The sequence below is a fragment of the Eschrichtius robustus genome, chromosome 16 (assembly GCF_028021215.1).
Source record: "Eschrichtius robustus isolate mEscRob2 chromosome 16, mEscRob2.pri, whole genome shotgun sequence".
Lineage (NCBI taxonomy): Eukaryota > Metazoa > Chordata > Mammalia > Artiodactyla > Eschrichtiidae > Eschrichtius > Eschrichtius robustus.
In genome coordinates, this window is record NC_090839.1 from 39,141,212 (window position 1) to 39,166,180 (window position 24,969).

The following is a 24,969-nucleotide window of genomic DNA, read 5'->3' on the forward strand; positions in this document are numbered from 1 at the left end:
AAATAGTACTGGCATCCTGCTTCCTCCATCACCAGTGGGAGAGGGAAGGAGAATAACTTCTCTGTAACCTTGTAGTAAAAGGTTTTTCCTTCAGCCTGATTGGACCAACTCAAAACAAATAAGAATGGACAAAAGAATGCCACATGCTGATTGGCTAAAACCTGGGTTTCCGAAACAGTTTCCATCAAGGGGATTACCATCATTAAGCCCCACCCCTGTAACTGGAGGTGAGTTCAGTTTCCTAGTAACAAGGACTGTGTGAGATAAAGATGGACACTAACAAAATCTTCATTCTACCAATAAGGAGATAGGCAATTATGGATGCTTGCTGTTCAACAACAATGTCCCCTAAAACCATCTTTTGAAAGATTTTTTATACCTACTCCAAAGAACCAGTACATTTATATCTGGCCTCTTGTCCTTCAGTTTCCCTCTCTCTTTTAGTAGTGGGAAACTTTCCACTCCTTTCTGTCTCATTGAAATTCTCTTCAAATATAGAATAAATTCTCTCTACCTCTTGTGTTCAGACTCCAATTGCTCTTAATATGTAAGGGAAAAATTTTAATTTAAAATTTCCTTTTTTCCTTGGCAACAAAAGCTAGCTTCCTAAACTTTCGTTTCACTAGACTTAAGTAAGCCCCTTTTATAATTCAATGACTCTCTGCATTTGTCTGGAGGGCATCTGCCTTCCCCATGAAGATATGAACGCCAGTGATCCAGTGAGTAGAGAGTAGCAAGGCAGCAAGACAAACAGATCTACAGGAAATTCAGGATGTATTATAGAAAAAGAGCAAAAAAATGTTTTCTTCCCATCACACTTCTGCCTGCCTGGTTTTTCCTTTAGGCAGAGAGATTAGAACCTTCAAATCTCTGACAACCTCAGCTCTGTTCCTGTTGCTTAACATCCAGTCAAACAGCTTTCCCAGTTATTCTCTAGTTTACCATTATATTAGCTTCCTTCCTAGAAATTATTATAATTTGTAATTATCTATTTATTTGCAATTATGCCTATTTTTTTTTGCTAGTTTATTGCCTGTTTCCTACACTTGAATGTAAGATCTATGAGGGTGGAGACCTCAACTATATTGTTCACTACTTTATTTCCAGCATTCAGCAGAGGACCTGGCACATCTATAGACTTTCAATAGTTATTAGTTGGATGAATGAATGAATATATTTTCTCTTTCTAAACTGAATAACCCTTACACAGTTTAGCATATTCAGATCCATTATCTTAGCTGATTCTCAGAATGAAGTTATTCTGTCCACCAACAATAATAATGACACTAATATTAAGATACAGAGATGTTAAGTGACTTGCTCAAAGACACACAGGAAGTGTTAAAGATGAATCTCAAACTCAGGTCTTTTGTCTCAAGTCCTGTGCTCCCTCCATTCTGACCCATGATTTAAAGTTCTCAAAATTTGGCATCCAAATTGAAAAGGAAGAAGTAAAACTATTCCTATTTGCAGATGACATGATACTATATAGAGAAAACCTGAAAGACTCTGCCAAAAAACTATTAGAACAAGTAAATGAATTCAGTGAAATTGCAGGATAAAAATTAGTGTACAGAAATCTGTTGTATTTTTATACACTAACAATAACTATCAGAAAGAAATGATGAAAGCAATCTCATTTACAATTGCGTCAAAAAGAATAAAATATCTAGGAATAAATTTAACCAAGGAGGTAAAAGACCTGTACTCTGAAATCTATGAGACATTGTTGAAAGAAATTAAAGACTACACAAATAAGTGGAAAGATACCCGTGGAATGTTAAAATGTCCATACTATCGAAAGCATTATACAGATTCATTGCAACCCCTATCAAAATAATAATGGCATTTTTCACAGAACTAGAACAAATTATCCTAAAATTTATATGGAACCACAAAAGACCCAGAATAGCCAATGCAGTTTGAGAAAGAAGAATAAAACAGGAAATATCACTCTCCTTGATTGCAAACTATACTACATAGCTGTAGTAAACAAAGCAATATGGTACTGGCACAAAAACAGACACATTGAACAATAGAACAGAATCGAACCCAGAAATAAAGCCATGCTTATACGGTCAATTAATCTATTACAAAGGAGTCAAGAATATACAATGGCACAAAGACAGCCTCTTCAAAATTGGTGTTGGGAAAACTGCACAACTATATGTAAAAGAATCAAACTGAGCTGCTTATTCACACCACATACAAATATAAACTCAAAATCAATTAAATACTTAAATGAAAGACCTGAAATGATAGAACTCCTAGAGGAAACATAGGCAATACCCTCTTCAATATCAGGCTTAACCATGTTTCTTTGGATATGTCCCCTCAAGCAAGGGAAACAAAAGCAAAAAAAACAAATGGGAATATATCAAAACTAAAAATCTTTTATATAGTGAAGGAAACTTTCAACAAAATGAAAATGAAGCCTACTAAATGGGATAAAATATTTGCAAAAAATATACCTGATAAGGGATTAATACCCAAAATATATAAAGAATTCATACAACTCAAAAAAAAAAAAAAAAAACCTGATGAAAAATGGTCAAAGGGCCTGAATAAACATTTTTCCAAAGAAGACATACAGATTACCAACAGACACATGAAAAGATGTTCTACATCACTAATCATCAAGGAAATATAAATGAAAACCACAGTAAGATATCACTTCACACTTGTCAGAATGGCTATTATCAAAAAGACAAGAAATAGCAAGTATTGGCAAGGATGTGGAGAAAAGGAAACCCTCATGAACTGTTGGTGGGAATGTAAATTGGTGCAACCACCATGGAAAACAGCATCGAGCTTCCTCAAAAAATTAAAAATAGAACTACCATACAATCCATCAATTCCACTTCTAGCTATTTTTCCAAATAAAATAAAAATACTAATTTGAAAATATATGTGTACTCTTATGTTCACTGCAGCATTATTTACCATAGACAAGAAATGGAAACAACCTAAGTGTCCATCAATTGACGAATGGTTAAAGAAATTGTGGTGTGTAGGTATATACATAAAATGGAATTCTACTCAGCCATAAAAAAGAATGAAATCTTGCCACTTGCAACAACATGGATGGACCTAGAGGATATTATGCTAAGTGAAATAAGTAAGACAGAAAAAGACAAGTACTGTATCATTTCACTTGTATGTGGAATCTAAAAAACAACAAATAAACAAAACAGAAACAGATTCATAGACACAGAGAACAAACTGGTGGTTGCCAGAGGAGAGGGGAGTGAAGGGATGGGCAAAATAGGTGAAGGAGATTAAGAGGTACAAACTTTAGTTATAAAATAAATGTCATGGGGATATAATGTACAGCATAGGAAATATAGTCAAAAATATTGTAATAATTTTGTATGGTGACAGATGGTAACCAGACTTATTATTGCAATCATTTTGTAACATATAAAAATATCAAATCATTATGCAATACATCTGAAACTAATATAATGTTATAAGCCAATTATAATTCAATTAAAAGACAATATAATGCAAAATGTGGGGGAAAAAAAGACTTAGCTGTATTAAAGTTGTAAAAACATAAAGTTCTCAGTGTTCGAGAACCACTTCAACAAGTAGAGGTGGTAGAAAGCCCTGTCTAGTCAAGGAGAATAGAATGAGCAATGTTAGGGGGTGGGAGGCAGCATGAAGCATTCTGGGAGAAATCTGGTGGTGCATTCTGGGAGCACTTTCACGTGTCTAGCCTCCTAAAATGTCTAAGGAGATGTGAGACTTTCCACAGGTGAAAGGCGCCTTTCCTGCCTGTTTGGCTATGAAAACAACCACTACTGCTTCTAGAGTGCCCAGAACCAAGTTCCCTGCATAATAAAAGAGTCTGGATGGAGGACACAGTATAGAAATCTCAAGGTTAAGGGAGATTAAATTTAGCCTCTGTCTTCCTGGAACGTTCCTGGAGCTAGAGTTACATGGGAGGAATGCCAGCAATCAGACCTCAGGGTTTCTTCTTCAGCAAAGGGAAACATCCCCGGCCCTGCAGGCATGCCTCTCAAGGACTGGTGGGGGCAGGTGTTGGGCAGCTGACGGCAAACCGGGAGGGAGGCTGACAGGAAGACAAGCGAAGCTGGCCTTTTCCTCCCTCGGAAACATCAAGGATTCTAAAACCAGAGATCTGCGGTAGCTCTGATGCTGCAGCTGCTGTGCAACCTCATCCCTGCTTGAAGAGTTTCTTCCCAATATGAAATAGGATTGGCATTATCTCAGAATAACTATTTGTAGGGCCAGAGTCCATCCATCAGCAGTCACTAGTCTCACTGATACTTAGATAAAAGCTCTGCAGAGGAGTAGGGCTCTCTATTAGTTTCCTAGGGCTGCCATAACAAAGTACTGCAAACTGAGTGGCTTAAAACAACTAAAATGTATTGTCTCACCGTTCTAGAAGCCAGAAGTCCAAGATCAAGGTGTTGGCAGGACCATGTTTCTTCTGAGGCTATGGGTAAATCTCTTCTTTACCCCTTCCTAGCTCCAGCGGTGGCTGTCAATCCCTGGAACTTATGGGCTTGCTGCTCTATTATGCTAATATCTGCCTATGCCTGTGTGTCTCTGTCTTCATATGGTGTTTTCCTCTTCTTATAAAGACACCAGTCGTATAGGATTAGAACCCACCCTAATGACCTCATCTTAACTTGATTATATCTGCAAAGATTCTATTTCCAAATAAGGTCCATTCACAGGAACTAGGGGTTAGGACTTCTACATATCTACATACAATTCAACTATAACAGCTTAGTATTACTATCTCCATTTTTTGAAGGAGGACACTGAGGCTCAGAGAAACCAAGGGATTTGTGTGATGACACTATAGTGGATCAGTTGCACTAGTGGCCCCAATTTTTTCATGCAACTCTACAACTTTTTTCCACACTCATTCTAGGCTTGACCATGTGTCTTGCCTCAGCCAATGAAGTAGAGCAAACATGATGTAAGCAGAGGTTTGAAAAGTGCTTTCACATTAGGATTCATCACTCTTGCATACTCCTGGAACTCTGTGACCATTATGTGAATAAACTCAGGACAGCCTGCTGAATGATGAGTGACCATGTGGAGAGAGATCCCAGTCATCCCAGTGTTGCCGTAATAAACCAGGCTAAACTCCAGCTGAGCACAGATGCATGAGCAAGTCCCACCAAGATCAGTCAAGCACAACGCAAATCAGCAGAACCCATAGCTGACCCATAGAGTCATGAATAATCATGAATATTTTTTGCTGTTTTAAGCCCAAAAAATTGGGAGGTGGTTAGTTACACTGAGATGATTAACTGATATAATCACATAGATGGTAAATGGCAGAGCTGGTTGTGGTAAGGTGGGGGGGGGGGGTTGGGGCAGGTGGGGAAAGAAGAGTGCTATGGCTATGCAACAAGCCACCCCAAAACTTAGTGTCATGAAACAACAACCATTTGTTATTTCTCATCAGCCTATGGCTCCACTAGGAAGTTCTGCAACCCTGGACCAGTCTTGACTGATTTTGGCAGGGCTTGCTCAGGCATCCACTACCACCTGCCACAGACTGGCTGTCAGCTGGCTGGTCTAGGGTGGGCTCAGCTGGGATGACTTGGCTCTGTTCCATGTATCTCTCCCATCCCTCCAGCAGGCTAGCTCAGGCATGTTCTCTTGGTGGTGCAAGGATCCAAGAGAGAAAGCAAAAATGTGCATGCACTTTTCAAAAAGATAGCTGCTGTCTCATTAATCAAACATATCTTATGCCCAGGCCCAGAATAAGTGTGGAAGGTCACTAGTGAAAGTTGTGGATAAAGAGAGGCATGGAAATCTATGTATATTAATGCAATCAATCTCCAGTAGCAAGCCAATAACCAGAAAGCTAGACAGAGAAATGAGTTCTTAGAAGGGAGAAGAGAAGGGTGAAATGCCTGGAGGAAGAGGAATTGGGAAACTCAGAAAACAGTGTGATAACAAAATGAAAGTGAGTTCACACATAAGTACCTGGAATAAGTATTTGGGCAGAAGTCTGTAGAAGTACTGCCTGGAGTTGGCCCCAACTTGGCCCAGAATTCCTCCTACTGTTGACCCAGCAACAATCCCTTGTATTGACTGAGCAAAAAAGAAGTTCTCAGAAAGCACAAGGGCCCCCACCTCATGTCATATGGCCTCCACCTCATGATCCAACATGGATACTGAAATTCCAGCCAACAACTCTGCATTCCAGCCTGCACAATAGAGGAAGGAAGTGAAGAAAGGTAGAGATTAGCCTCACACACTTCTTCCTACACTGCATTGGCCAAAACGTAGTCACATGACCACAGGTAGCTACAAAGAAGGCTAAGAAATATAGTCTTTGTTCTCAGGGGAGGAGCATGTGTATAGCTAAAAATAAGGTATTCTATCACTAAGGAAAAAAAGAAAAGGGATATTGAGGGGCAACTAGTCATTTCAAACATGTAAATTCATCAAAATTCTTTGTTTCCCCCTGAACTCTTTAGAGAAAGTGAATACATAAACACAGATGATGGCTGGGCATCTTAAACTTGTTTTAAATATACAATTTGTTTTTTCCAAAGGAGATAAGGAATATTGTCTAAGTTAAATAATGCAGAAGAATTTAAATGTTAGCAGTTGAATTGGTCTCTACATCCCGAGAGGCGATCCCAACCCAAAGAGCTTTCCCATAGAACAATGCGGAAAGATCTCAGTTCTTCTCCAGAGGGTATTTGGCTCTGAGGTAGGCAGCGCTCTCCTTACCTTCAAGGGGGAGTAATACTTTCAAGCACCCTCCAAGGGGCAAGGGGAGTTAGTTCAATTCCTTAGGCAAAAGGACCTCACCTGGGACTGATTTCAGAGAGACAGCAGTGAGCAGTCTTGAAAAGAGATTTTAGTTCCCTGCCCAGGAATTGAACCTGGGTAGCCTGGATGAAAACCAGGAATCCTAGCTGCCAGTCCACCAGTGGCTAGAGGCTAGAAGCAAAATTCCCCTGGCTCTTGCCCCATTTGAAAAATTAGTTTCTCAAAGAGGCAAAAACAGCAAAACAAGTACAAAGTTTATTACTAGAGACACAGCATAACATGTGAGAGAGCATACAGAGAAGCAGTTTATTTATGTAAGACAGAAGCAAGGCAGAAATACACACCCAGAGAGAAAGGGTGTGGGCATCCTCTCTAGTGAGGAGGAGCACAGTAAAGAGGCAGTTACATCATTTATACAGGGCATTTCTTCTGGATCTTTGTTTACATTTGGGCAATTATCTTGCTTCTTTTCCCACATCTGATGTGTTCTAGGACCCTCCCCAACATGTATGCACATCTTTTTGCCAAGACGAATTCCAGCATGGAGAACTGTGGGAGGTTTTAAAACACTTATTATGGGGTGGGGCCCCCTCCCTTTTGACCCCCAAGGTGTCTTTCTGTGCATGTGCAGTCAGGGAGGTCTCCTTGACCTCAGGAGTGGTCATCTTATCTCTTTAGTCCAGCAGAGCTCAGCTCCTGCCACTAACTTTGTGCTTGCCATGTCTAGGGAAAACAAAGCTCCAATTTACTCCACTTGACAAACTCCAGCTGCTCAGCCCAGGGCCCCATCTACCTCCTACCACAGGACCAATTTTCCCCAGGCTCTGCAAGGACTGAGAAGCAGAAAGCCTGCACTGTGCAGCTCACACCTGAGCAGGAGCTGGGCATGCTCTCAGATGGTCAGGGTAGTGCCTATAAAGATGGGGAAGGACACGGTACAAAGCTGAGGGTGAGTGCCCATTTGCTTACTCTTCTCATTTGGAAACCACTGGAGAGAGAGAAAGATGCCATGTGCTTGCAACAAGTTCTCTCTTTCTCTCTCTGCTTTCAGTTTCCCAATGGATAAAATGGGGACATTGAAACAAGCCTCACAGGCTTGTTTGAATGGTTATTTGGAAAATACCTGCCGAAGTTCCTGGGAAACACCTCCACTTAATGTGTACAAGTTCTTTTCTCTTCTTCCTTTTGGAATAATGTAATCTGATTGTAAGGACACATTTCCATAAGAAAACATGACGAGAAAAGTTTGGCAAGATGTCTAGAGCTGCAACATGGTAGCCACTAGCCCCTGTTAAGTACTTGAAATGTGTCTACTGTAATTAGGAACTGAATTTTTAATTTTCTTTCATTTTAATTTACTTAAATTTACATTTAAAATCTGATACTTGATTCATTATCAGAAAATGCTTAAGCATGTTTTGAACCATTTGGGTATGTGAATCTTCTTTTTCAACTACAAATTTTATAAAATCGAAATACAAATCAAGGAGTTCCTATAAAAACTTAACATTCGAATTAAGATTTGCTGTAAGTATCAAATACTTATCAGATTTCAAAGACTTACTATAAAAAAAAGAATGTAAACTAGTTTATTAATAATTTTTACATTAATAATTTTTATATTAATTACATGTTAAAATGATATATTGGATATACTGGGTAAAATATAATACATTATAAAATTAATTTCATCTTTTTTTTTTTTTTTACTTCTTTAATGCAGTGACTAGAATATTTAAAATTACATAAATAACTTGAATTGTATTTCCATTGGATAGTACTTGGCAGAGGATACTAAATAATCAATTGGATTGAGTTCTCTTACCAGACTAGCTGGTGATTTTGGCCTTCTTCAGACATTTCATTAATTAATTGAGCACCTATTCTGAACGAGGGATAAAGTAACACTTGAATACCAGATAAGCATATAAACAAACACTGAAACAAGGAAGTTACAAATAATTATCATGAGTACAAGGAAGGGAATAAATACAGTAATGAATAAGGGAATAATTAGCCAGAGATGGGGGTGGTTTCCTTAGATGAAAGAGTAGGCAAAAAAGGCCTTTGAGAAAAGGGGCATTTGAGTTAAGGCTTGAAGGATAAAGATGAGCTAGAAGTGCAACAATCTAAATGATCATGATCTTAACTATTTCTTTTCCCTCTTTTAATGATATTGTTCTCATCTTCTAAAGAGACAAAATTGTTGCCACTGACTAAGTGCTCTCCTTCTGCCCTATCATATAAAACTTATCTCATTATGTTATTGACCGGGCATTTCCCAGTTTGATTCCTAAGGTCAGGAATCCCGAACAGTAGCCAATACATATGGGTATGTGACATATCTTACAGGAAAACATTCGGTTTTACTCTTGTTACCATTTTGATTTTCTATGACAAGGACCAATTACAAAGATTACAGAAATGATGGAAATGATTTCTGAGGAAATGATTAAACTATGACTTAATGGGGTCAAGCTAACAAGCTTTAGGGAATAGAAATGACCTTATGGGAAAATAATGGTGATTCTGAGAGCAGGACAGTATGGATTTTGGAGCAGGGGACCAACCAGCACTACAGTCCCATGGGGAGTTATTAGATCTGGAGAAGCAGCCATCCCTTGAGGTTTTTATAAACTGAAAAAATGGATGTACTCTGTCATACTGGGTTATAGAATTTTACAGGCAAAACTGATGAGGGACACTATCTTTTTCTCAGACTTTGAACCTCCAATATTTCTCTTAAAATCCTAGGGACTGCTGTGAAACTACAAGTGTGCTGTGGAGCCATTTAAGCTCCAGACCTTGGTTTTTTGGTTTGTTTGTTTGTTTGTTTGTTTTCTGATGCTCTGGTTAAGAGCTCAGAAATATGGTTAGCCCTTTCTTTACTTCACAGAATAAGAGGGCTGAAGAAAATCTTCATAGGTATAAAAACAGAGATGCAGGAAGATGACCTTGGTGCTGTGTTGCCTGGAACTGAAGTGATTGGGAAGCCCAAGAGGATATTGAAATTACAGGTTTGGAGAAAGGCCAACAAAGCTATGTCAAAAGAATAATTCAAGTTTAAAAAACTAATTTTTGTATGATAAGAGAAATTCTATACCTAGCTCAGATATCTCCCTAGCTCCAGGTTTATGGACCCAATTGCCCACTTGACATCCAACCACCAATAGAAAGTAGGATATCTCATGGTCATCCCAAATGGCTAAAATAGAATGTTGGGGCTCTATGCCTAGTTTCTCCCATCTAGAGAAATCAGCACTGTTTAATTATTCAAGCCATACCCTCCCATATCCATTCTGTCACCAAGTCCATTTAATTCCACCTCTTAAGTGTATTTAGAGCTTCTTCTTTCCATCTCCAGAATCATCCCCCTAGAATCTGGATCCCTCCAGAATCCATCATTCTGTATGGCAGCAGCAGTCTTTGAACAGGTGTCCTGACTTCTGTACTTGCTTTCCAACCCCAATCTGTTCTTCAGGTGGCAGTCACAGGCCCACCCAGATCCAGGGAAGGTGACATGAACCCTCAAACTCTCAATGAAAGGAGTATCAAAGAATTTGTGGCCATTTTTTAAAACTGCTACAATCACTCTTACAGAAATATTGGTACCCACTGTAAATCACTTGCTTTGGCATTCCCACCACTTCTGGTCACAGGCTTTGCCCAATATTTTTTTAAAAATCCACACCAACTGCATCTTCTACAAAGTCCATTTCTGCATGGTTTACCTCCAAAAACACAGCACACTCCTCTTTTTAGACTTTGAGGTGATTAACTCAGACTAGCCCTATACCACTTTATTCTTGGCTCTTCAAATGGCCTTCAGCAAATTACTTAATCTCTCTGGGCCTTGGTTTCCTCATCCAATTTGACAGTCCTTGTATCTCAGCACTCAGACAACTCTGTGAGGGTTCGGTCACTGCCCATGTTCACATGCCATGAATATACAGTTAGTAATCATTTTTTGGTTGCATTGGTTATGAGAATGGCTTCTGGTTCAACTTTGCACAGAACATGATGCAAATCTCCTGAGACTTGAGCTGCCTTGTAACCCCTCCTCCCCAGGATTCCTAAATCATCCAAACCAACTTTAGATGCTATGATTATTTCTATAGCCAATTTTCTAAAAGCTGTTTTCCTTCTTTTGACCCAGCCAATCTGTCCCCAGTCCAGTTTTCCAAGCAAGCCCCTATCTGATTTGGCCTTTTTTTTTTTTTTTTTTTTAATTCCTGCAAGGTCTTCTTTTCTTTCTGTTTCAATATTTTTTCTTCAGTTGTCTTATTCAAAAGAGGCTTCTTGCCTTTTGTTAGCATAAATTTATAACAAAAAGCAATTTCTCCTCTGTTTGAATTTTCTTTTGCTCTTGTGTTAAAAGTACAATGCATGCTGAAGCAGAGAACTAGATTCCTTTTACATATTGGGAGTTCATTTAAGCTGAGGTAAAAGACAAAGCTAATATATAATTTATTTAAAACTATTTTTAAAAGTTTTAAAAATTCATCATGATTAAACTGTTTATAAGGAAAAATAATTTACTTTTTTTATTCTCAAGCCTCTTTTTCTAAATTTTGGTCCTGAAATATATAAGAATATATCACATATATGAAAACTAGTATAATAAAAGTAAGTTCTTATGAAAAGACAGTATTTTTAATCAAACTAAATCACTATCAGGTATCAATAACCCAGAGGGTTGAACTGTTTTTTCTTAAACTTTTTATTACCATATGATGCACACATGGAAGACTACACAAATAACAATGTATGATTTGATGAATTTTTCACAAAGTAAAAACATCCACGTAACCAGCCACAGGGTTGACTTTTATCTTGCTGAAGGATTCTCAGTGATAGGCTATTGAGAAAGACCTGTATAGTTGTCTTACATTGTTATTAACTTTATGTGAGCGTGAGGCTGTCCCTCCAACTAAATTATACATTCTACATGGTTTTTACAGGAAGACCATAGTCTACAGAGCTAGCTAAGTGACCTGAACTGAGGACACATCAATAAATGAATATAAACTATACTGAGACTCAGTTTATTAAACATTAGTGCATGCTCTACATATTTTTATTTCCTGTTTCACCTTCTAGTCTTTTTGCTGACCCCAACCTCATTGGCCAAATGCTGGAGCTTCTTAAGACTCTTCTCTTCTTCACCTACACTTTCTCTCTAGTTGAGCTCAGTTGTTCCTATGGCTTTAAACAATACCTATATGCTGAAGACTCTCAAATTATAACCTGTACTATAGTCAGTTAATTGCATTGATGGCCCCAGGTAACGGCCTCTCTGTGTCTACACCCTTTTGCAATGTGACTTTACAATAGCTCACATCATGAGGTGTAATCTATTTCTTTACTCATTGAATCTGTGCTGGCCTTATAATTTTCTTTGGTCAATAGAATTCTGGGAAGGTGATGGTTTACCAGTTATGAGCTTAAGACTCTGCTAACTCTTGGGACCCTCCTTCTATCATATGAACAAGCCCAAGGCAGCCCACTAAAGAATGAATACATCATTACACCATCTGACAATCAACCAACCCCCAGAAACAAAGCCACCTAGCCAAATCACAGCCGACTACTGATGAACTGGAGAACCCAGGTAAGACCAAATAAGACCCTCAGTTAACCCAGGGTAACTCACCAACCTGAAAAAACCACAAGGTAACAAAATAGTTATTGTTGAAGCTGCTGACTTTTGGTGTGGTTTGTTACACAGCAATAGATAACTGATACACTAGTTTAGAATTATAAATAGACACATATTCAACTACCGATCTGACATCTCCATATAAATGGCTCACAGTCATCTTTTAAAAATCTACATCAGACTGTTGATTTTCACCCCAAGTCCAGATCCTCCCCTCTCTAGTCTTTTCCTCTCAGAAAGTAGCCCCACCATCCATCCAGTTCTTTGAATCAAAAATCTGGAAGATACCACTTAATTTTTCCTTTCCCTTACCTCCCACACCCGATCCATCAGCAAATTTTGTTGATTTAACTTTCTAAATTTGTCTTGAATCTATTCACTTCTTCCCAGTCCCGCTGCCATCTCTTCTCCCAGGCTAAGCCTCTGCCACTGCTTACCTATAGCACTAGAGTAACCACCTATCTGGTTTCCTCCCTCTGAACATCTCTACACCATTTTTACACAAAAGCTAAAGTTTTAATTTTTAAATCCCACAAAATTGTGACTCCCCCCTGCTTCAAAGACTTCTCACTGCAATTAGAATCAAATAAAAATTCCTTATTATGACCTATAAAGCCCTACATGACCTAGTCCCTGCCATTCTCTCTATAATTCACTACACTGCAGCCACATTTACCTTCTCACTTCTTTTAGAATAACCAAGCTCCACCCATCTCAAGACTTTTATTCTTATTATTCATCTGCTACAAAATCTTTCCCTGTGTTCCTTGTTCTTTACCTGGTGGGCTCCATTCCATCCTTCTCAGATTAAATCTCACCACCTCTTGGAGGTCTTCTCTGGACACTCTATTGAAAGTGGTATTCCTGCCCCACTCATTTTCTTCCATCATCCTATCCTGTTTAGCTTATTGAAATTACAATTTCTGATTCTTGGTATGTTTATTTAGCAATTTACTTTTTTGCCTGTTTTTCTACCAGATCAGAAGTTCCATGAGGGCCAAAAATTGTGTCTCCTTTGTTCATTCAGTATCATCAGTGTTAACCATAATTTCTAGCTCACTATAAGCATTTGGTAAATATGAATTGAATAAATGAATTTAATACAGTACTTCCAAAAACAATAGCAAGTAGATTTTTATCACTACAATTTTACAAATAAGAAACTTGAAAGCAAATATTATCTGTATCACCCTTTTTCAGACCAGATAAAAGGGATGGAAACATAGTGACTAGGCTAATTTGTCAGAGAATGGATCAGGGACTGGAAACCAATAAACCTTTTGGGAACTTATAAAGGGCCTAATTCTTAATCCGTCAATTCCAGTGAGTTGAGAGAAAAGCAACTGTGCACTTGTCAGGAGCGGTGAGGGTGGTGGTGTACAGGGATATGAAAAAAGAGATGCCCCAACTCACATTAGAGTTTCCCACCCTGCACTGTTGCTGCAGCTCCCAGAGTCACATCCTCACACAACTAAATCCAGATGTAGGAAGGCAGAGGCAGACAGTAAAGGCCTTTCTTATGTGCCTCCCTCTTAGCAGAGAGGAAAATATTTCCCAGAAACCTCCAGCAGATTTTTAGTTACATTTCATTGGCCAGAATTCGGTCCCATTCCCATTTCTAGACAAATCATTTATAAAGGCGACCAAGGTTGGCACATCTGGTTTACATTCATCACCATTCATCACCTGGCCTAGGCTGGTTGCCACACAAATGCATCAAAATTTGGTATCCATAACGGAAAGGGAGAGTGGCTATTGATCATGCAAGCTACAGTATCTGCCACAGCAATTAAATTACCCTGTGTTTTTTTGTCCCACTTTATCCTAGAAAGTACAAGTACCATGGATTTAGTCCATGGACTAAGAAACTTAGAGTTCAATCTGATGACACTGAAGGTTACAGCAAGGTTACAACCTACTTTTCTCAGAAATTGATGAACCCATATATTGTACCCAAAGAATGTCAACCTCTCACATCCTGGAGATAGATAAACTTAAATACCAGGCACAGTGTAACAAAAGCAAACAATATAATAAGGCATTGTCCTGATGACAAACCTAAGTTTGTCCTGATAAATAAATCAAAGCATGTTTTAAATTCAGTACTTTGTAAACAACCTAAATATGCTAATATAAAAATATTAGGCTAAATTTTAATGTCCTTCTCCTTATAAAGACAATTTTTATTTTCCACAAAATTCAACTTGTGTGTTTCTGTTTCACTGGCAGTCATACAAGAGTGCTGAAAAGTATGTATAGACTAATAGAGACAAGTTTGGCTTGGTGGAGACAGCCTTAGACCAAGACTTGGGAGACTGGATTCTAGTCCTGGGATTTCCAAAAACTGTCTGTGTGAACTTCAGCAAGTCACTTCATTTCTTCTTCTGTGAGATAAAGAGATGAAATAGACTGAGGACTTTCTAAGTTCTATAAATCTGTGATTATATCTGATATCCAAGTTGAAGCCAATTGGACATATAAAGATAATTGACACTAATAGTTATAACAAATAGCCCTCAAATTATAGTGGCTTTACACAGTAAAAGTTTATTTCTCACATAACAGTCCAGTTGGATTTGTGAGGCCTTCCTGGTGTCTCCTCCAAGCAATGTTCTCAAGGATCCAGCTCCATTCATCTTACGGTGCTACCATCCTCTGCATTTGGCTTCCATGGTTCCTGTAAAAGAAGAAAGAGTATGAAGAATAAAAGAAGAGGTTTTATAGGAGACATGTCAATGTGGCAAGATACATTGATCGGAACCTTGTCATATAGCCTTGGACTAAATAAAAGTAGGGCTGGGTAGTGTAGCCTGGGAGACTGGAAAGAAACAACAGGCTTGGTGAGTACTGAGCCTGTCTCTGCCACAAACATTTTTGGAAATACTTCTTTCTCTGAATTCCACATAACTAGAGGGAATATTAATCTCACTTTGAATATTTCCACTGTGTCACTCCTTATTCTGTGTCCCCATGCACCTCATATATATATATATATATATATATATATATATATATATATATATATATATATATATATATATATATCTCGCTGTTGGCTGGGAGCTCCCTGAAGGAAGGACCCTGTGTAGTTTGTACCCTTAGGTCTTAGCATAGTGGATGGCACATATTAAGGATTGGAGATCCTGGACAAATCAAAACAGAGGAGATATTCTCAAGAGGGTATTGCCAGGAAGGGTATTAGGGCTACCACGCTGACTGACATAATAGTTCTGCTCTAGGGCAATTGCCAGCTTTCCCTCTACCCTACCCTATGGTCAAGCACCACCACCCAGCATGGCCTAACCCAGTGTCCACTCACAAAGTAGTGATTCTTCAGGTTGCTAGAATTCCAAGATGCCCATACCCGAGACTGAGAAAACATTCCCATGGGAATCTCGTGTTTTCAGTAGACAGACCAGGAATGTACTCGTGAGCTTCCTTTATTTCAAGTTAAGGATGCATTTTAGTTTGTTTTTTTTTTAACTCAACAATAATAAACTGTGTTGAAAGCCCAACTTCTAGAACTCTGCTATGCAATACAGCAGTCATTAGCCACAAGTGGCTATTTAGATTTAAATTTATACTAATTAAAATTAAACAAAACTTTAAAATGCAGTTCCTCAGTCACACTAACCATATATCAACTGTTAAATGCAGCTAGTGGCTCCTTATTGGACAATGCAGCTATAGAACATATTCTGGCATCACAGAAAGTTCTATGGACAGAACTGCTCTAAAAACAGCTTTTACATTTGTGTGTCCAGCTTTCTAGATCAAGTTATCTCAGCCTTATTTAATAGAAAATATGATAAACTCTTTTTAGGAAATTAAGAGGACCTGTATTTTGCTAAAATTTAGACATATGCATGCAGTCTCAAAATAAGTTTTACATATTTGAAGGGTGAGTCCACCCTCAAAAGCCAAATTTCATATCTCTAACATGAACAAAGTTTTCACTGCCTAGAGCTCAGTGATCATTATACATTAATGGTTAAAAAAAAAAAAAAAAAGAAAGAAATGTAGTATCTCTTGACATCTGGGAGAGAATATAAGCCAAACAATGTAAACCCCCTTCTAGTAACAGTAAAAGCAAGAAAGAACTGAAAAAGAACCTTACCTATTTTTAACGGTATTATCTCCAGACACATATCATTTTAAAGAATAAAAGTCTATATTACCTTATTCGAATCACTGAAATGTGTTTATTCCTTATACTTGTTAACCTCTAAGCTGTATAAGGTATGGCATTATTGTTTTTTAAGGTTAAAAGTTAGTCCACCCAAGAAGAAAGTGAATTGGCCAGAATCCTATTTCTTCACTGGTCCAGGAGCGGCAAGGACCCTACCTGACCATCTGGGCTAGTTATTGGAGCTGTTCATAAAACCTCTGGCTTTATTTCTCTAGGCATATGGAGGGACTGCACTTCCCCACCCCCTTAAGTAAGAGTGGCCACATGACTTGGTTAACACAGTTAAATATGAACAGGAGTGATATATGTGTAGAAGCATATAAGTTCCTGTGCTTGGCCGATTCCCCCTTTCTCCCTTTGCTGACAATCATGGAAGCCCACAGAAGTGGACATTCATGAGTGAGGATGATGAAGAAAGGCCCCGCTAATCTTCATTGGACAAGTAGAGGGTAGAAGAATAAACTGTTGTTATGTTGAAGCCATTATGAACATGAGGGTGTTTATTACTGCAATATAATCTAGCTTGTTCTGACCAATACATCATCCAAATCCAGGTCATATGGCTTAAAATGGAAACAATGAGTTCTGAGTCTTTTGTTTCTATGAATAAAAATAGAAAGCTATGTGTGTGCAGATCAAGAATTAGATAGAGGCAAGGGATTAAATTTGACAAAGTCAATCCTAGACCTGACTTCCTATAGGCATTAAATATAGAAAGAAAAAATAGCTTGTGCATGTGAGCATAAGTGGTATGTAGATGTCTATTTAAACTCTGCTGTGAGCTTGGACCTCTTTTCCTGCCCTGCTGAAGAAAAAAATACCATATAGGCTGTGTATATCTAAGATGCTTTTCCTACAAGAGCCTTAAAATTTTCATTCCCCCTTTTCTAGGCATGCTACTAAGAGAATATTTTTCCTTTAGGAATGAATAAACCACTGAGATTCACATCCAACTTGCTGAGTCACCTGGCTTCTGCTAGAATTTTAACTACAGGGATCTGAAGGCAGCAGGGAGAGAGAAAGACACACACACACACACACACACCGATTTAGAGAGTGAGGGAGAAAGAGACTAATTCTATTACAGACAGAAAGAAGAAAATTTTATTAAGTCAAATGGAAAAACCAAAAATATTTGAAAGATTTGGCTAAGACATCTATTCTCTTACTCTGTAGTGGGATCCCAGAATACAATATTTTAATAAAAATTGCAATGTAAGTAAAGTTTGAATTGGATTTTAATAGTGGAAAAAACAAGGTCATTAGAGTGAAAAGACCTACGTTTTAAAAACCTTTTTTTATTCCAGGACCTGCACTACAAGCTGTTTGACTTTGACAAAGTCAGCTCACTTTTCTGAGTCATAGTTTCCTCATCTATAAAAAGGGAATAATACAGCTTACCACATAAGTTGCTAGGGAAGACAGAAGGTCATAAAATATGTTAACGGTCTAGGAAATTATCTGACACCAAGCAGAGATCACTAAATGTTTATTTCTTTTGTCTGTTTCATACCATCTCTTCTTAATTCTAATAGAAAGTTTCTCCATTAGGCTTCTTGAAGATAGCTGTAGGAGGGCAAACTGTAGTTGTTATTCTGCCATTTAATGGAATAGTGTGAGGTTTTATTTACCTCCTTTATTATTTACTATTCAAAATAATTCTAAATAAGTTTATCCCCATTTTACAGAGGAAACAGAGGCTTACAGAGAATAAAAAATTTGTCCCAGTTCACGAGATAGTCTTTTAGTAATCTATTGCCACAATAATATGACACACATCCCCAAAACTCAGTGGCTCATAATAACGGCATTTGGTATGGCTCATCAACCTGTGGGTCAACCGGGTAGTCCTGCTGACTTAAGGTGGCCTCAGCAGGGCCCAGCCATGCAGCTATGGTCATCTGGAGTTTGGCAAAACTCTCTGGTCTATAGCCAAAGAACAATAAATAAGCAGCAGGAAGTAGAGTGATCTCTGGCTCCTTTATTGAATAAAATGGTGACCATGGACACATCTACTAACCTTCCCTGAGCCCTAAGCCAGGGATCTCCTTTGGTCCAATGCCTTAAACCCAAGCAGTCCTGGAGTAGGGAAATGAGGAAGCCTGTGGTTCTAATAGAAAGGCTGCCTCCATCTTCATGTTATCCTGAGAGAGATGACTGATAGCAGGACAGAAGCTACTAAGGACATACAGACAGCGTGTACAGATGCTTCCAACCCCCACCATTTCAAGGGAAGGGCAATCAAGCCAGAGAATTCACCACAGTTGGAGATGATTACCATTGATGCTTCAGCCCAGCTCCACGCCAATATGTGGTCCACGAACAATCAGCATCAGCATCACTTGGGAGTTTGTTAGAAATGTGGACTCTTGGACTCCAACCCAGACCTCCTGAATCCGAACCTGAGAAGCACTGCTTCAGCAAGAATCACAACAAGGTCACACTACTGAAATAGCATTTGTAGCCAGATTTTCTCTAGTAGGTAAATTTACTCTTCAAGCCCCAGCACCTTGTTGAGTCTCTGACCTCCCACCCAAGCTCTTAACACCTTCAGTTGCTCAATGGGCCCCATTCTCTGGAATGAGCATCTATTGTTTTTGCTTGTTCTACATGCATTCCCCATCTTCTTCTTCTTCTTCTTTTTTTTTTTTTTTACCTCATTCTGATTTTTCTTTGAGACAGTTCACCTCCATGTGTTCTGGATGGGACTTATCCTGGTTCTAGGAATAGGTATGTGATCCAGGCTAGGCAATTAGAGTACAAAACCCTTCCACAGTGATTGGTTCTGGAAGGAACACATGACCCAGGCCTGGCCAAAGAAAAGAATAGTCATGGATTTTTCTGGAACTATTGGGAAAGTGGCATGCTCTTTTCTGCTGTTGACTATAGATGGTGGAGTCTATCTGAGAACAAAGTCAACACTTAGATGACAAGAGATAAATTTTTGATGACATTGTTTGAGCACCTGAATTCAGCCTTCTTTGAAGCCAGACCTGACCCCAGACTTTAAAATTATGTGAGTCAATATGTTCCCTTTTTTGCCTAAATTGTTATGATTTGTATTTCTATAACTTGAAAGCAAAATAGTCCTGATGTACAAAAGCCACCTCATGTTTCAAGCTTGCTGATCCACACAAGTCCTTAGCTCAACTGCCAGTCTCCTATTCCCCATCACCTGTAACATGGTCATTTTCCAATATCTAAATTCCAAAATGTTCATAATTGTATGTGTTGCCATGGTCACAAGAAGAATGGGGTTTCAAGATATAATTCTGGGTATGACCCTAGTGATTTGAGGGAGATGTAATTCTTCCCAAGTGTGACGTGACCTGAGTGCTAGGTTCTATCTAGAGCCTCACTACTCAGAGTGTGGGCCAGCAGCATCAACAGCACCTAGGCGCTTGTTAGAGATGCAGAATCTCAGTCACCACCTCATATATTCTGAGTCAGAATTTGCATCTTAACAAATCCCCAGGTAATTCATGGACACAAGTTGAGAAGTGCTGCTCTAAAACCCATATCACATAGTAGAAAAACGTTACTGCCTTGGAGTTAGAAGACTGGTCCTCCAAAGTTCTTCCTTTTTCTCAGTTTCCTCACCTGTGAAATGAACAGGGCAGACTGTTTCAGAGATTTACTCCAGCCTGGACTTTCTAAGACTCTTATGTTTTAGGGACCCTTACTCAAACAGATTGTGACAGTCTTGCAAGCCGATTAACAGGAAAAGAGGGGGGCAGAAAAACAAAAGTGTGTCTCTATCAGTCAGAAAACAATTGGTTGAACACTGTGTGTGGCAAGACATCCACTTCCATTTAGAAACCATTTTTTATTTTAAAAATGAGAAAACAAGCCCAGAAAGGTTAAGAGGTTTTCAAAAAGTCACACAGTACAGACATAGCAGAGCAGGGATGAGAAGATAGAGCTGAGAAGGAACAAAAGAACAAAGGATAGTGTTTGAGCACTTGTGCTCTGGATCTGGGCTACCTTGGTCCTGGTACTTATTACTGGGTGTCCTCGGGCAAAATGCTTAACTGCTCTGTATCTCAGTTTACTCATCTGTTTAATGGGCTTTGTGATAGTACAAACTTCATGAAGTTGTAGGAATTTAAATCTGTAGTGTTTAAATTGATGCCAGAAACATATAACATTTTATACATGTTTGTTAAGTAAATAAAAATAAATCTTGACTCCCTGCCTTGAGTGATTGCTGTGGTACATCCCAGCACTCCTGAGCCAGAATTGTCCCTCCTTTCCTTCAAGATTTCTTTGGTCACTATGCAATGTCTCTGAACTAGGCCTTACTAAATTCTTTTTTAAATTACTTAGATTTTTTTAGCATGGTGAATATGAGTTAATTTAAAATGAATTAATTACCTGATAATCTATTCTTGGTAGAAATTACTTGAGGCAGCAGGTTAGCTCAAAGGAGGAAGGAGAAGGGAGTTGAATAAAAAAGGATTGAGTGGATGGAAAGGACCAAAAGGAAATAAGCAGAGTAATTCTTGTTCATCAGTTTATCTGTGGCTTACCCACAGCAGTAGTTTGAAACACTGGATACACTTGGGAAGCTTTAAAAACATTTTCAGTGTCCAGGCCCACTTGAACACAATTAAATCAGGATTTTTGGAAATGGTACCAAAGTGCCAATGTTTTTTAAAGCTCCCTGTAGTAGGCTGAATAATGTCCCCCAAAGATATCAGGTTCTAATCCTTAGAACCTGTAAACATTACTTTATTTGGAAAAAGGGTCTTGCAGATATGATTAAGTTAAAGACCTTGAGATGAGATGATTACCCTAGATTATCTGGGGTGAAACCTAAATGAAATCAGGCTGCATGTATCCTTATAAAGAGGGCAGGGAGAGATTTGGACATAGGTGCACAGAGAAGGTGATATGAACCCAAGAGGAATGTGTATTCTGTGGCTGTTGGGTGGAATGTTCTACAGAAGTCTGTTAGGTCTAGAGTGTTTTAGTGTTGTTCAAGTCTTTGATACTTATTGATTTCCTGTGTAGGTCTTCTATCCATATTGAAAGTGGGGTGTTGATGTCTCTAACTATTATTGTTGAATTGTCTATTTCTCCCTTCAATCTGTCAAATTCGGGCTTTGCTGTTACACTTTTATGATTAAAATGTCCTTCTTTGTCTCTAGTAGCAATTTTTATCTGAAAAATCATGTCTGTTATTATTATGGTCACTGCATACTTCTTTTGGTTGCTTGCATAGTTTATCTTTTTCCATCTTTTTAAACTTCAACCTGTTTATGTCTTTGACTGTAAACTGGGTCTGGCAGTTTATATGGCAGCATATAGTTCAATTATGTTTTTTAAAATCCATTTGACCAACTTCTGCCTTTTGATTGGAGTGTTTTGTCCATTTACATTTAATATAACTGATCAGGTAGGATTTATGTCCGGCTTTTTGCTATTTGTTTTCTTTATATCTTTTGTCTTTTCCCTTTATTTCTCCATAACTGCCTTCTTTTGTGTTAAAGTGATATTTTCCAGTATACAATTTTAATTTCCTTGTCATTTTCTTCTTTAACTATACTTTTCTAGGTATTTTCTTATAGTTGCCCTGAGATTTACAATTATCATATTAACTTAAAAAATCTAGTTGAGATTAATATTAATTAATGATACCAGTTAATATTAATATTAATTAATATTGAAACAATTTCAATGGCACACGAAAACTTTTCTGATATACCTCCAATTCCCTCTCTCCACGTTTATGCTATTATGGTCATACAAATTTCATCTTTATACATTATAAACCCATCAACACAGTCTCATAATTATTGATTTATGCAGATGTCTTCTCATAGTAGGAGAAGAAAAGAGTTACAAACAAACCAAAAAATACTGGCTTTTTAAAAATATATATATATTTATTTATTTGGCTGCACTGGGTCTTAGTTGCAGCATGTGGGATCTTTTAGTTGCGGCATGCAGGATCTGGTTCCCTGACCGGGATGGAAGCCGGGCCCCCTGCACTGAGAGCTCGGAATCTTAACCACTGGACAGCCAGGGAAGTCCCAAAATACTGGCTTTTATATTTAACCATGTATCTGCCTTTATTGATAATCTTTGCTTTTTTCTTCATGTGGATTTAAGTCACTGTCTAATGTCTCTCCATTTCAGCCAAAGCACTCCCTGTAGTATTTCTTGTCAGGCCACTCTACTGGCAGCAGATTCTCTCAGCTGCTGCTTTTGTTTTAATCTAAGAATGTTTTAATCTCTCCTTCTTTTCTGAAGGATAGTTTTGCTGAATATAGAATTCCTGGATAAAAGTCTTTTTTTTTTCATCACTCTGAATATGTCATCCCATTGCCTCCCTGGTTTCTGATGAGAAATCAGCTGTTAATCTTATTGAGGATCCCTTGTCACTTCTCTCTTATTGTTTTCAAGATTCTTTCTTTGTCTGTTGCTTTTGATAGTTCATGGTGCATGTAGGTGTGGATCTCTGCAGAGTTTTCCTACTTGGAGTTCATTGATTTTCTTGGATGTTTAATGTTATTCCTTAAACTGGGAAGTTTGGGCCATTATTTCTTCAAATATTCTTTCTTTTTCTTTTCTCCCCTTCTTAGACTCCCTATATGGATATTTGGTATGCTTGATAGTGTCCCATAGGTCTCTGAGTCTCTTTTAATTTTTCTTCATTCTTTTTTCTGTTTCTCAGACTGAATAATCTTAATAATAATAATAATAGGGACTTCCCTGGTGACACAGTGGTTAAGAATCCGCCTGCCAATGAAGGGGACACGGGTTCAAGCCCTGGTCCGGGAAGATCCCACTTGCTGCAGAGCAACTAAATCCATGCGCCACAGCTACTGAGCCTGCACTCTGGAGCCCATGAGCCACAACTACTGAGCCCATGTGCCACAACTACTGAAGCCCATGCACCTAGAGCTCGTGCTCTGCAACAAGAGAAGCCACCACAATGAGAAGCCCATACACCACAACAAAGAGTAGTCCCCACTGGCCGCAACTAGAGAGAGCCCACGTGCAGCAGTGAAGACCCAACACAGCCATAAATCAATCAATCAATAAATAATCTTAATAATAATAATCAATAATCTTAATCTTAATTTAAATTTAATCTATCCTTAAATTTGCTGGTTATTTCTTCTACCAGCTCAAATCTACTATTGTGATCCTCTAGTGAATTTTTCATTTTGGTTATTATACTTTTAAATCCCAATATTTTTATTTGGTTCTTTTAAAAATAATAACTATCTCTTTATTGATATTCTCTATTTGGTGAGTCACCTAATACTTTACTTTAGTTCTTTAGAATTTGTTTATTCTTCAGCATATTTCTAATCACTGATTTAAAATTTTATCCAGTTAGTCTAATGCCTGAGTGTCCTCAGGAATAGTTTCTGTTGATGATTCTTCTACTGTTTATGGGTCATATTTCCTTGCATGTTTCAATATTTAGTCAAAAACTGAACATTTAAAACAGTATAATGAAGCAACTCTGGAAATCAGATTCTCCCACACATATCCTTATCATTTGTTGCTGCCACTGTTTGTTTGTTTAGTGGCTTTCCCAAACTACTTCTATAAAGTCTATATTCTTTGTTGTGTGTGTCCTAAAGTCTCTGCTCAGTTAACTTAGTGATCAGCTAATGAATGGACAGATTTCCTTAAATGCCTTGCACCACTAAGTCTCACAGTACTTGCAGAGAAGCTCTGTCTGTGTGTTAGGGTAGTGCTTCAACATTCTGGCAGGCAGTTTACAAGGCTGCCTTAGCCTTTGCTTCCTGTTTTTGCAGAGTCTCAAGAACATTCAGAGAATAGGGCCTTCTCAGATCTTTTGTGGGCATGCTCACAGCCCCATGCATGTGAATGATCTTCTAGATTCCCAGGAATATATTGGAACTTTTCAAAGGCCCTATGGACATCTCATTTCTCAGCATTTCTTTTTAAGTTTTTTGGTCAGTGCCTTGTTTGCCCCAACAGTTATCACTGCCTCAGGCAGCTGCTATGTTAAACATTTGCTGCTGACTGTTTTTGACAAATGCCCTGGGGAAAAGTCTGTTCACACTGATTGCGTTCTGATACTTGTCAAATATAGACAAGCCCTGAGAGTAGTAGTTTCCAGGGAACTTTCAAACAGGTCAAGTAGTGACAGTTCTCTCTGGGTGGGGCTTCTAGGGAGCTCCAAACCAATTATGCCTCCCTCCATTGGCTTCTAGGCTCATGGTTTTCAAGGGTACTACAGAACTGTGGAAAGGGGGATGGGAGTAGGAAAAGTTAAACGCTACAAAGTTTGCTGTTCTTACCTAGATTCAATCATTTTTCTTGAATAAATTGTTTAAATCAGATTGTTATAAACCTTTGG